Source organism: Triticum aestivum, chromosome 7A (genome assembly GCF_018294505.1).
Source record: "Triticum aestivum cultivar Chinese Spring chromosome 7A, IWGSC CS RefSeq v2.1, whole genome shotgun sequence".
In the NCBI taxonomy this organism is placed as follows: Eukaryota; Viridiplantae; Streptophyta; class Magnoliopsida; order Poales; family Poaceae; genus Triticum; species Triticum aestivum.
The window spans coordinates 505526878-505540654 of NC_057812.1; positions in this window are offsets into that span (position 1 = coordinate 505526878).

Below are 13777 nucleotides of genomic sequence, written 5' to 3' on the forward strand. Positions count from 1 at the left end.
TAACATACAACCACATATAACAGTGCCAAGTTAGAGGAAGCACCGGTGATGCTTGAAAGATCGTGGATGTCGCCTAGAGGGGGGGGGGTGAATAGGCGTTTTAAAATAATTACGGTAGAGGCTCGAACAAATGCGGAATAAACCTAGCGGTTAATTTGTCAAGCACAAAACCTACAACAACTAGGCTCACCTATGTGCACCAACAACTTATGCTAAGCAAGGTAAGCAACAAAGTGATAGCAAGATATATGACAAATAACAATATGGCTATCACAAAGTAAAGTGCATAAGTAAAGGGCTCGGGTAAGAGATAACCGAGGCACGAGGAGACGATGATGTATCCCGAAGTTCACACCCTTGCGGATGCTAATCTCCGTTTGGAGCGGTGTGGAGGCACAATGCTCCCCAAGAAGCCACTAGGGCCACCGTAATCTCCTCATGCCCTCGCACAATGCAAGATGCCGTGATTCCACTAAGGGACCCTTGAGGGCGGTCACCGAACCCGTACAAATGGCGACCCTTGGGGGCGGTCACCGAACCCGTACACTTTGGCAACCCTTGGGGGCAGTCACCGGTACCCGTCAAATTGCTCGGGGCGATCTCCACAACCTAATTGGAGACCCCGACGCTTGCCCGGAGCTTTACACCACAATGATTGAGCTCCGAACACCACCAACCGACTAGGGGGCCCAAGCACCCAAGATAAACAAGCTCAAGGGCACCAAGCACCCAAGAGTAATAAGCTTCTCAACTTGTAACTTCCACGTATCACGTGGAGAACTCAAACCGATGCACCAAATGCAATGGCAAGGGCACACGGAGTGCCCAAGTCCTTCTCTCTCAAATCCCACCGAAGCAACTAATGCTAGGGAGGAAAATGAGAGGAAGAACAAGAAGGAGAACACCAAGAACTCCAAGAACTAGATCCAAGGGGCTCCCCTCACATAGAGGAGAAAGTGATTGGTGGAAATGTGGATCTAGATCTCCTCTCTCTTTTCCCTCAAAAACTAGCAAGAATCCATGGAGGGATTGAGAGTTAGCAAGCTCAAAGAAGGTCAACAATGGGGGAAGAACACGAGCTCAAAAAGATTGGACTCAATGGGGAAGAAGACCCCCTTTTATAGGAGGGGAGAAAATCCAACCGTTATCCCCTCACTCAGCCCGCACAACGCGGTACTACCGCACCAGGGGCGCGGTACTACCGCGAGGCTGCGCGGTACTACCGTGGAGGACCACGGTACTACCGCGACAGCAGCATAGGCCGGAACTTGCCTGACTAGGGGGCAGTACTACCGCTTGCGCGGTACTACCGCTCCCCCTTGCGGTACTACCGCAAGGCAGGAAAGTCTCAGCCTGGGAAGGGCGCGGATGAAATAAATTACATCCGTGCCTACTTCCGCTGAGGGAGGACCTGCACAAAAACTCCGGCACGGTACTACCGCACACGAAGAGCGGTACTACCGCGTAGGGCGCGGATGTAAAAAATTACATCCGCCCCTACGTCCGCTCATGCTGCTGAGCCTGGCCAGAGCCCACGGTACTACCGCGCCCACGGCGCGGTACTACCGCGTAGGGCGCGGATGTAAAAAATTACATCCGCCCCTACTACCGCTCGAGCAGCTGCGCCTGGCCTGAGGCCACGGTAGTACTGCTCCAACAGAGCGGTACTACCGCAATGGCCTGCGGTACTACCGCTCCAAAGAGCAGTACTACCGCGTGCCCTAGATCAGCAACACTAGCAGTCCTTCATTTTGCAGAGAAGACAACGGGGGTAACAATAAAACCAGAACCGCCATAACTTCCGCAAATGAGCTCCGAATTGAGAAAACTCAAGCTTGTCGGAAACAAGACAACGAGTAGCATCAAAACAGAGACTGGTTAGTAAGAAGAGGCAGAGGAGGTATGCCTTACAAGAGAGGAGAGAAACCTCCAACAGAGAAGAACCGGCATACCCTCCAACATCGAAAACATCATAGAAGACGCATGTGAACTCCGTTTTCGATGAACTCGAGCTTGTCATAAAAATGACCAGAAGCTCCAAAACTCACAAGGAGAAGAACCAAACAAGAACCAATAAGGATGATGCAAGGATGCAATGGTTTGAGCTCTCTACGAACGATACGATCAAGCAACTCATCGAGAGCCCCCCTTGATAGTACGGCAATCGATCCTATAACCCGGTCTCCCACAACTACCATGAGACCGGTAAAATAGAAAACCTATCAAGGGCAAACCTTTGCCTTGCACAAAGTCCACTTGAGCTAGATGATGATGATCTACTCCTCCTCAAGATGGACCACCTTTCTTGATTGAGTTGGCTCGATGAAGACTAGTTGATTGCTCCCCCATACTCCACTATGGGTGAGCCACTCTTCCGCTCATCTTCACAACTCCATTGTCACCACAATGGACGGCAAGCTTCAAGCACTTGATCTCTTCATGATACATCACTTGAACTTGCACACCGCAACCTAACCCCATAAAGAACTCTCACGAAGACCATGGGTTAGCACACAAAGTGTAATGGACAATGCTTACCATACCATGGGACTTGATCCCTCGGTACATCTTGTGCGCTTTGTGTGTTGACTCTTTTCAACTCTCTTCATTTGGATGATGTCTTGAAGGTGGACATGAATGATCACACAATCTTATTCTTCAAGACATGCTTGCAATAAGCTCAACACTCACATGACCGATCTTTGGATAATTCCTTAAAAGGACGATGGTCATCACAAACTCTCCTTGAAACCAACACATGGACTCCAAGAAAAGCCTATGGACAAACCCTTCAAATACAATCAAGGAAATCATTAGTCCATAGAGATTGTCATCAATTACCAAAACCAAACATGGGGGCACCGCATGTTCTTTCAATCTCCCCCATTTTGGTAATTGGTGACAATCACTTTCAAGAGAGTTAATATAAGGAATTATGCATCACCAAGCAATGCAACAACTAATAGTGCATGCGAATGAGATGCAAATACTGAGGAACAAAACCAAAGCACGAGGAGATAACTCTCTAAACTTCTCCACAAAACTCTCTGAAACTTCTCCCCCATTGGCATCGATTGCCAAAATGGGTGAAAAGCTTAGAAGGCCAAACTAAAAGGTGTTCCTCCATAAATTGTGTATCTCTCAACAAGAGAGTGGAATGCAATACACATATCCAATTGCCGATACGTGGAGGAAGACAAACTATATTGAGGCCCAAAGATTGCAAAAGAATGATATGACACAAAGACATAACAGAGAGAGACACAAGCAATCATACCAATTGAAGCAAGCAATCAACGGATATCAATTGAACCTACTAGACCAATGATCCTACATGCAACAAGAATAAAGATATTATGATAAACGCAAAGGAGTGTTCTAAAGAAACTAGAGAAGCTCCCCATGATTTGTGCACACATAAGAATTTTTGTATTTGAATACAAAGTGCACAAAATAGGATCATAGCTCCCCCAAAATCAATAGAAACTCACATCCAGTGCAAGTGAGCATATAGGAAACAAAGCCTAGCGCTTGCAACAAGTACATGGTTGAGCAACATGTAAAAGAGGCAACTTAAGAATGGGCTCAACCAAAATGATGTGTGTGAGTCATGGCGAAGCAATTGAGAAGACTAAAAATAGAATGAGCATTAAGCATCAACATAGTCTTGAAAGAATGAGGCACACGATGCAAGGCCTATCATTCCCACACACAACTAGCAAATGGGTTCACAAGCTTACTAATAAGCATATAAAGAACCTATGCTTGTGACAACCCGTGGTGAAGATAGAAGATGAAAGCCTCATCAAGACGAGGGATACCAATAAGATGGCAAAAGCCTCGTAAAGACAAGCATAGGGAAAATAATCTTCACCACACACGAGTGCATCAAGATTCTACAATAGAGGACACGCACCCAAGGCAAAAGCTTTCACGGAGCCACCAAAGAAATAACATAAGAAAGACAAGGTGGACGTGAAAGAAAGGATATCAACTAGAGATGTAAGTTCTCTCAAGTGTATAAGGTTCTATGTAGACGAAATCATGATGATATATATATCTACAAAGAAGAATGTACACCCGAAATAGTTACAACACGAAGGAACAAGATATCCACAAGGAAGTCATAAATATACCAATAAGATATTTGCTTGAAAGCATAGCACTTGGCTAGATATGGTCTTATTGTATATAAATGAAGTCCAAACACACATCCATCAAGGGCATCACAACTAGCAACAAGAGATCATCGTTGGGATGCTTTGAGAAAGGAAACAAGTATCACAAGATATGAAATGAAAATCATGCCAAGATGCAACCTACACAAGGTTGAATGCAAGAGGAGAAAGCATGAATAGATACTTGTTACCGAGATATCATTGGAAGGATGTAGTAGATACCAATTGAAGGTAGATAGTAGTTCATTGATCATCCTAGCTTGATCCCAATATGCACATGGTGACAACACCTTCCTTGTGAGTGAGCCGATCATCCAATGCATCTCCACTTATTCCTAGAACAACAACACAAACAAAATGGTACCCAAACTCATTTGGACCAAAGAGTTAGAAACACCAATATACATAGGACAAACTCCACATAACTATGTGCATATAGATATGAAAATGAATTTCATGCACATCTCATCCAAATTGAGACTAGGTGGAGTTTCCCCTATATATTGAGTCAAAGAAAGAAAGCATGCCAAATGAAATACATGAAGTAAACATGCATGCTCAAGACTTTCAAAACTCGAAACCAAAGACAAAGAAATGCCAAGTGAAAAGGATACCAAATGGAGAAATCATCACTTGGAAGATATCATTAAAGATACATCAAGGAATGAGATATCCATTGATACACACTAAACTAAAGATGTCAAACTCCCAAAGAGAGGATGGTTCCAAACAAACCAAGCTCTCGACAAAGTTTCATGATGGCACAAAGTACCAAAAGAAAAAGGCTTGCCTTCCACCGACACACTTGATAAGGATCACAAAAAAAAGTGTTCTAAAGAAAATAGAATAGCTCCCCCACGAGTTGTGCATTATATAGGATTTGTATTTGAATACAAGAAGCACAAGGTGGGATCACCGCTTTCACTATATCTAGAAAACACTAGACAAGAACAAGAAATAAACAAGATCCACAAGTGGTATGGAAGACAACGGGAGTTGACACAAACCTTGGCAAGAGAAAAAGCAAGTAAAACAAAAGCCAATGTAAAGATGATCAACAAATTCTACCACACATAAGACTACCAATTGTCAAAGACAAGAAGTATTTGGTAATAATTCCCGGTGGTAGATAGCAAGGATATCCGACATCATCTTCACTCCAAACAAAAAGCAAATTGCAACTTGTAGAGCTAACATGCCACCTAGGAACAAGATAATCTACAATATCAATTCTAGGTGACAATATCTCAAATGTACACATTTTCTAGGCTTGTAATATGCACTTAGCATATTTCTCCCCCATAATGTGATACCAATAAGAACTTAACAAGAGGCAATAAGAGGAACAAACAAGAGATAATTAATGGACTATTTAGAATTTGAATTTCTCATGAGAGATATACCACCTAGCGACTAGATAATATTGTAATATCAATACTAGATGGTATTCCTCATGTACACACATTTATAGGATTGTGAGGTGCACAAAGCACATCACTCCCCCAAAATGGGATGTTCCATCAATCTCTCACACGAGCCAACTAGGATACAAACAAGAAGCATAAAGGCTCAACGCATGACACACACGTACATGATGTGCAAACCAACACACACATACTTGATTGCTCAAGGTATGCACGTTGGAATCACAACATATACAAACACATGCAAGGAACAAAACCAAAACATGCAAGGGGGCAACTTTCAAGGTAAACAATTTTAAGTACAAGTTACCGCAAGGAGGCACATTGGATATAAGATAGAAACTTGATAATCCAATTGACTTGGCTTGAGACAAAGAGAATGATGAAGTCCCCTTAATTCTTCATAATTTAGCCAAGTCTCCAATGCCCTCCAACAACACCTATTGATCAAGTTTGAGCTTGTTGGTCCCCAACCAAGTTGGGTCCTAAGAGGTTAGTCACAATAGGTTTGGCTACCCAAATGGTTCTTTTCTTGACACCACTTTGAGTACCAACAAACTTGGCAAACACATTGCCAACCTTATCCTTCCCAAGAGAATAGATATCATCAATAATAATTGGGTTGGATAAGTTATCACTAGTGCATGAAGAAGCGACGTGACCTTTCTCACGACATAAGTAGCAACGTCTACTCTTCACTTTCTTCTCATTTGATTTCTCAACTTGAGAAGCATTAGCTTGAGTCTTCTTGGGAAGAGGCCTTTCTTCAACTTGAGGTTGAGCATGAGAATGCAATTGTAGCCGCTTCCCTTGTTGCTTGTCACTAATAGCCTTCTTCTTCAATGGGCAAGATCTAACATGATGCCCTTCAATTTTGCACTTGAAGCAAATAATCTTGGCCGAATCCTTGACTTGTTTTTGGCCCTTCTTCTTGTTGATGTTGAATCCAAGTCCACCTTTGTCATTGGGGGATTTTTGCACACTCAAGATATTGTTGAGTGTGGATTTCCCTTGATGACTCTTTTCCAAGTCTTTCTTCAAGGAAGTGACTTGGGCCTTGAGCTCTTTGATTTCCTCTACATGGTTAGTCTCAACACAAGTACTAGAGGAAGTATAAGCTTCATCATTAGAGCAACAAGGCAAGGAAAGCAATTCATCGCAAGATGTACCAACATTGTGAGTAGATGAATTACAAGGACTAGCACATGGCAATATACTATTTTGACTAGAAGTAGTGCTAGTATCCACATGAGGCTCACTAGATGTTACCTTGGCAATCATGGCCTCATGAGCTATGTTTAGCACACTATGGGATACTAGAAGATCATCATGAGAGCTTGAGAGCTTTTCATGACTTTCTTCCAATTTCCCATAATTGCTAGATAGCACCTCAAGTTGAGCCCGTAGCTCAACATTCTCCTTCAAAATGGATGCTTCACAAGTAATAGAATTAGTAGCACAAGCATCATCATTAACAACAAGAGGAGAAGGCAACTTGGCAAGCTCTTTGAGATAAGAAGCTTCAAGTTGGGCATGAGACTCGGTGAGTTTGATGAGCTCACCCTTGATGACCCTTGAGCCATTTTCGAGGTGCTCAAAATCCTCAAGGAGTCTAGCATGAGCAACTTCAAGCTTAGCATTTTTAGTTTTAAAAACATTGGCCACCTCAAGGGCTCTATCAATAGATTCCTTCACTCTAGACAATTCTAGAGCAAAAGTCTCCTCAAGAGATTCCTTGGTGGTTTGTTCAAGTTCAAGGGCTTGAGAGAGGTCCGCAATCTCATTTGCGTAATCACGCCCATGAGCTTCCATTTTCTCAATGATGACCTCATGCTCCTCGAGATGAGATTCCAACTCCTCAATATATTTCTTGCCCTCAATGGCAATGGACATAATTTCCATGAAGTTGGAACGAGCAATTTTATTTTTATGAAGAGCTTTAAAAATCATCTCCCCCTTAGTTTTTAAGGAGGCAACATTATTATTCTCTTCATCATTATCCTCATCATCATTAGCATCAACATCATCATCAAGAGACATATTGGGGTTCAAAGTAGGAGATACCTTTGACGCCTTGGCCATAAGGCAAAAAGCAATAGATGATGATGTAGGATCCCTTGAGGAACCATTAAACACCACATCTTGTTCCATGAAGTGTTCGGTTTCCTCTACATTGTTAGCACAACAATTCGAGGAAATAGATGCATTTTTATCATGGCAACAAGACATAGCAAGCATATCATCATGAGATTTAGTCAAGCAATTTCTACATGATATGCAAGGACTATGAACACAAGCATGTGAAACATTTGGAGTGCTCGAAGTGTTAAAGCCCAAAGAGGGAGCATTGCAATAATATAGTGATGAAGAATCATCCACAATAAGCATACTATCATCATTGCAATGACCAACACTACTCACCATATCATTACCTTGTGGCAAACCACATGTAGGTGAAGTAGAAGAAGTTGAGAAGACTATATGACCGGAGGTGGAGGAAGAACAACCATCCCCACAAATCTTGGACACACCATATTTATCTTGAAGCTTTGTCCATAACTCATGAGCATCCCGGAACGGCATGAGTTGAAATATAACTACATTGCTCAAAGCATCGAAAAGCACATTAGAGGCTTGAGCATTGAGATAAGAGTTTTTCTCATCCTCTAAAGATAATCTTTGGGGATCCTTTGGAGGAGAAAAACCCATATCTACAATTCGCTCTAAATTTGGGTCCATGACCCTAAAAAGATTAAGCATGCGAATTACCCAAACATCAAAATTTGTGCCATCGAAACTAAGAGTGTCAGAGAATCCTAATCCTCTAGTCGACATCTTTACTCTCTAGGCGGTTAAGCCCAACAAAGAGAGACGAGGCTCTGATACCAATTGAAAGATCGTGGATGTCGCCTAGAGGGGGGGGTGAATAGGCGTTTTAAAATAATTACGGTAGAGGCTCGAACAAATGCGGAATAAACCTAGCGGTTAATTTGTCAAGCACAAAACCTACAACAACTAGGCTCACCTATGTGCACCAACAACTTATGCTAAGCAAGGTAAGCAACAAAGTGATAGCAAGATATATGACAAATAACAATATGGCTATCACAAAGTAAAGTGCATAAGTAAAGGGCTCGGGTAAGAGATAACCGAGGCACGAGGAGACGATGATGTATCCCGAAGTTCACACCCTTGCGGATGCTAATCTCCGTTTGGAGCGGTGTGGAGGCACAATGCTCCCCAAGAAGCCACTAGGGCCACCGTAATCTCCTCACGCCCTCGCACAATGCAAGATGCCGTGATTCCACTAAGGGACCCTTGAGGGCGGTCACCAAACCCGTACAAATGGCGACCCTTGGGGGCGGTCACCGAACCCGTACACTTTGGCAACCCTTGGGGGCAGTCACCGGTACCCGTCAAATTGCTCGGGGCGATCTCCACAACCTAATTGGAGACCCCGACGCTTGCCCGGAGCTTTACACCACAATGATTGAGCTCCGAACACCACCAACCGACTAGGGGGCCCAAGCACCCAAGATAAACAAGCTCAAGGGCACCAAGCACCCAAGAGTAATAAGCTTCTCAACTTGTAACTTCCACGTATCACGTGGAGAACTCAAACCGATGCACCAAATGCAATGGCAAGGGCACACGGAGTGCCCAAGTCCTTCTCTCTCAAATCCCACCGAAGCAACTAATGCTAGGGAGGAAAATGAGAGGAAGAACAAGAAGGAGAACACCAAGAACTCCAAGAACTAGATCCAAGGGGCTCCCCTCACATAGAGGAGAAAGTGATTGGTGGAAATGTGGATCTAGATCTCCTCTCTCTTTTCCCTCAAAAACTAGCAAGAATCCATGGAGGGATTGAGAGTTAGCAAGCTCAAAGAAGGTCAACAATGGGGGAAGAACACGAGCTCAAAAAGATTGGACTCAATGGGGAAGAAGACCCCCTTTTATAGGAGGGGAGAAAATCCAACCGTTATCCCCTCACTCAGCCCGCACAACGCGGTACTACCGCACCAGGGGCGCGGTACTACCGCGAGGCTGCGCGGTACTACCGTGGAGGACCACGGTACTACCGCGACAGCAGCATAGGCCGGAACTTGCCTGACTAGGGGGCAGTACTACCGCTTGCGCGGTACTACCGCTCCCCCTTGCGGTACTACCGCAAGGCAGGAAAGTCTCAGCCTGGGAAGGGCGCGGATGAAATAAATTACATCCGTGCCTACTTCCGCTGAGGGAGGACCTGCGCAAAAACTCCGGCACGGTACTACCGCACACGAAGAGCGGTACTACCGCGTAGGGCGCGGATGTAAAAAATTACATCCGCCCCTACGTCCGCTCATGCTGCTGAGCCTGGCCAGAGCCCAAGGTACTACCGCGCCCACGGCGCGGTACTACCGCGTAGGGCGCGGATGTAAAAAATTACATCCGCCCCTACTACCGCTCGAGCAGCTGCGCCTGGCCTGAGGCCACGGTAGTACTGCTCCAACAGAGCGGTACTACCGCAATGGCCTGCGGTACTACCGCTCCAAAGAGCAGTACTACCGCGTGCCCTAGATCAGCAACACTAGCAGTCCTTCATTTTGCAGAGAAGACAACGGGGGTAACAATAAAACCAGAACCGCCATAACTTCCGCAAATGAGCTCCGAATTGAGAAAACTCAAGCTTGTTGGAAACAAGACAACGAGTAGCATCAAAACAGAGACTGGTTAGTAAGAAGAGGCAGAGGAGGTATGCCTTACAAGAGAGGAGAGAAACCTCCAACAGAGAAGAACCGGCATACCCTCCAACATCGAAAACATCATAGAAGACGCATGTGAACTCCGTTTTCGATGAACTCGAGCTTGTCATAAAAATGACCAGAAGCTCCAAAACTCACAAGGAGAAGAACCAAACAAGAACCAATAAGGATGATGCAAGGATGCAATGGTTTGAGCTCTCTACGAACGATACGATCAAGCAACTCATCGAGAGCCCCCCTTGATAGTACGGCAATCGATCCTATAACCCGGTCTCCCACAACTACCATGAGACCGGTAAAATAGAAAACCTATCAAGGGCAAACCTTTGCCTTGCACAAAGTCCACTTGAGCTAGATGATGATGATCTACTCCTCCTCAAGATGGACCACCTTTCTTGATTGAGTTGGCTCGATGAAGACTAGTTGATTGCTCCCCCATACTCCACTATGGGTGAGCCACTCTTCCGCTCATCTTCACAACTCCATTGTCACCACAATGGACGGCAAGCTTCAAGCACTTGATCTCTTCATGATACATCACTTGAACTTGCACACCGCAACCTAACCCCATAAAGAACTCTCACGAAGACCATGGGTTAGCACACAAAGTGTAATGGACAATGCTTACCATACCATGGGACTTGATCCCTCGGTACATCTTGTGCGCTTTGTGTGTTGACTCTTTTCAACTCTCTTCATTTGGATGATGTCTTGAAGGTGGACATGAATGATCACACAATCTTATTCTTCAAGACATGCTTGCAATAAGCTCAACACTCACATGACCGATCTTTGGATAATTCCTTAAAAGGACGATGGTCATCACAAACTCTCCTTGAAACCAACACATGGACTCCAAGAAAAGCCTATGGACAAACCCTTCAAATACAACTCAAGGAAATCATTAGTCCATAGAGATTGTCATCAATTACCAAAACCAAACATGGGGGCACCGCATGTTCTTTCAATGCTGCACTAGGGGAGATGTGCTCATCGTAAACATAGCTTTGTTGAGTGTCTATGCATGTGTTGTCTTGGAAATCATCTTGGGGGTGTGGAGGAGTAGAAACTGTAGAGGCCCTCTGTTCGGAAGGAGCACCTTTATCTGCTACCTTGCTAACTTCCTTCCGCTTTATTGATTTTGAATTGTCAAGTAAAACCGACAAGAAAAAGCAATAAAATTCTCTCTTCAGAACTCATTCATGCATGATACTGACAATCACTACTTTGATGTAAGGCAAACACATGATACCAGGATGGAATATGTATGAAAAACAGGATGGCATGGCATGTTCACAACTGTTTGTGTAAACTAAGCAGAAACCATTCCAGCAAATAAGAAGCAATGCAAGCTAGACACCACATGAAAGATGCAACCAATATGACTCTGCCAAGTTAAAAGCGTCCCATCATAAATGGAATTTCAACAAATTAGAAGCAGCGCATGCTATAAATCATATGAAAGATGCAACTAATATCGCACTGCATATACTAAAGGTGTCTCGTCATGTTGATTGATGCGGGATACAAAAAAACAATAGTTTTATGTAAGGGCATGCTTAATAGACAGATGTACCATGTACTAAATACAGGAAGGCATGTCACATTAACATGTATAATGTATAAGCTAAGGAGACTCGCACATGCGGTTTAACCAGATTGGAAGAATTACAATCTAGACACCATATGCAACATGCAACCACATATCACACTGCCAAGTTAGAGCAAGCACCTGCGATGCTAGTGTAGGGGAAATGCTGTAATCAACTAGAGAGCTATGTTCACTATCTTCATCTAGCATTTTTGTTTCTTGAGAATCATGTCGGGAGGCTGACGCTGCATTCTTTAAATGAGGAGTAGTCCCCTTGCCTGCCTGCCTCGTCATAAGTGATTGATGAGGGATACACAAGAACATTAGTTTGATGTAAGAACATGGTTAATACACAGATGTACTAGTATGTACCAAAAGAAGAACAACATGTCATATTCAAAGGTATAATGTGTAAGCTAAGCAAATGCAATTTAACCAAATTGGAAGCAATACAAGCTAGACATCCGGCTGGAGTGGTGAGCATGATCATCTAGGACCCGAGAGCCTGGTGGGAGGCGGGCTGCTTCGCCACCATGCAACTTTTTAGTTGGCTTCCAGGTGATGCCTATCTTTGCTGGGCTTGTCACTGGCTCGGCCAGTGCCCGGACTAGCTATTTGTCTTCTGCTGCTCACGGGATGGTGGTTCATGTAAAAAAAATATCTTTCCTTATCTTACCGACTTCGACCTTTCGAATACAAGCTAGACACCATATGGAACATGCAACCACATATGACACTACGAAGTTAAAGCAAACACCTGGGATTGTGGTTCATTGCGAGCGAGGTCATCAACTCCAGAGCTACGTTTACCATCTCCATCTGCTGACATTGCACCCTTTATAGCGATGTAACGTGTCTTGCCTACCCGCATACGAAGCTGGAGCGACTTCTCTCTTTTCTTTTTGGCTTCTCATGGCAGTAGAGTCTGAAATACCCTTGCATAAAAACACAATAGTGAGAGTAAGGGTGAAGTGTGTGCAGAACTAGTGCACTGTAAAAGTAGCAGATAGCAGGTGGCTGAAAAATAAATGACAGGAGACATATGATAGCTCTACAACATTGCATGGCAAACAAAATTAGATTCTACTCCATATGATTTTGTAATATATGAGCACAGGAAATGCAGGTACTCCTGCAGCACACCACCACATGTGGTCATATCTAAGATAACAGTCGACTAAAAATAAATAGGTCAGTCGATTTTTTTAATGAACCGTCCGATCTATAAGGAACGGGCAGATGGCCTTCATCTACCTCCCGCCAGTCACTGTTGATGATCTTTCTCAAACCGCCAGCGACCACCGGCCCAGACCCCTGCCTCCGCCACCCTGCCCTCCCATCGACCTCACACCACCGCCGTGCTTGGCAGCGCCCCAGGCCATCCCTTTAATCCCGGCCGACCTCCAGATCGGGCGCCAGTAGCTCTAGGCCGCACACGCCCTTAAGATAAACACCAAGGCGCTGCTTCCCCGGCGTAATAGGCGTACTAGCGCCTCTTACACTGGGGAATGCTTCCGTTAATTGGGAATCAACTGGCCAGAAATTGAAATTCAGGGGGCGACAGACCTCTAGCTAAGGTGAAATAGTATATGAGGAGAAACCTTGTGCATCACGAGTTACTAGGAACATCTAGTATCAAGAAGAAGCGGTCAACTAGTGTCTTATGTGGGATGAATACCGTGCAAGCAGAGACGTAAGATTTGCACGAATAAGGGAAGAGGAGTACCTTTTTCGGTTGCCGGTGTGGTCACCTCCACATGTCGTGCCGATCTTCTTCTTTTTACCGGGGAAACGGATGTTCTGGAGGGTGCAGGCTTGGACGAACCCATGGCCAAATTG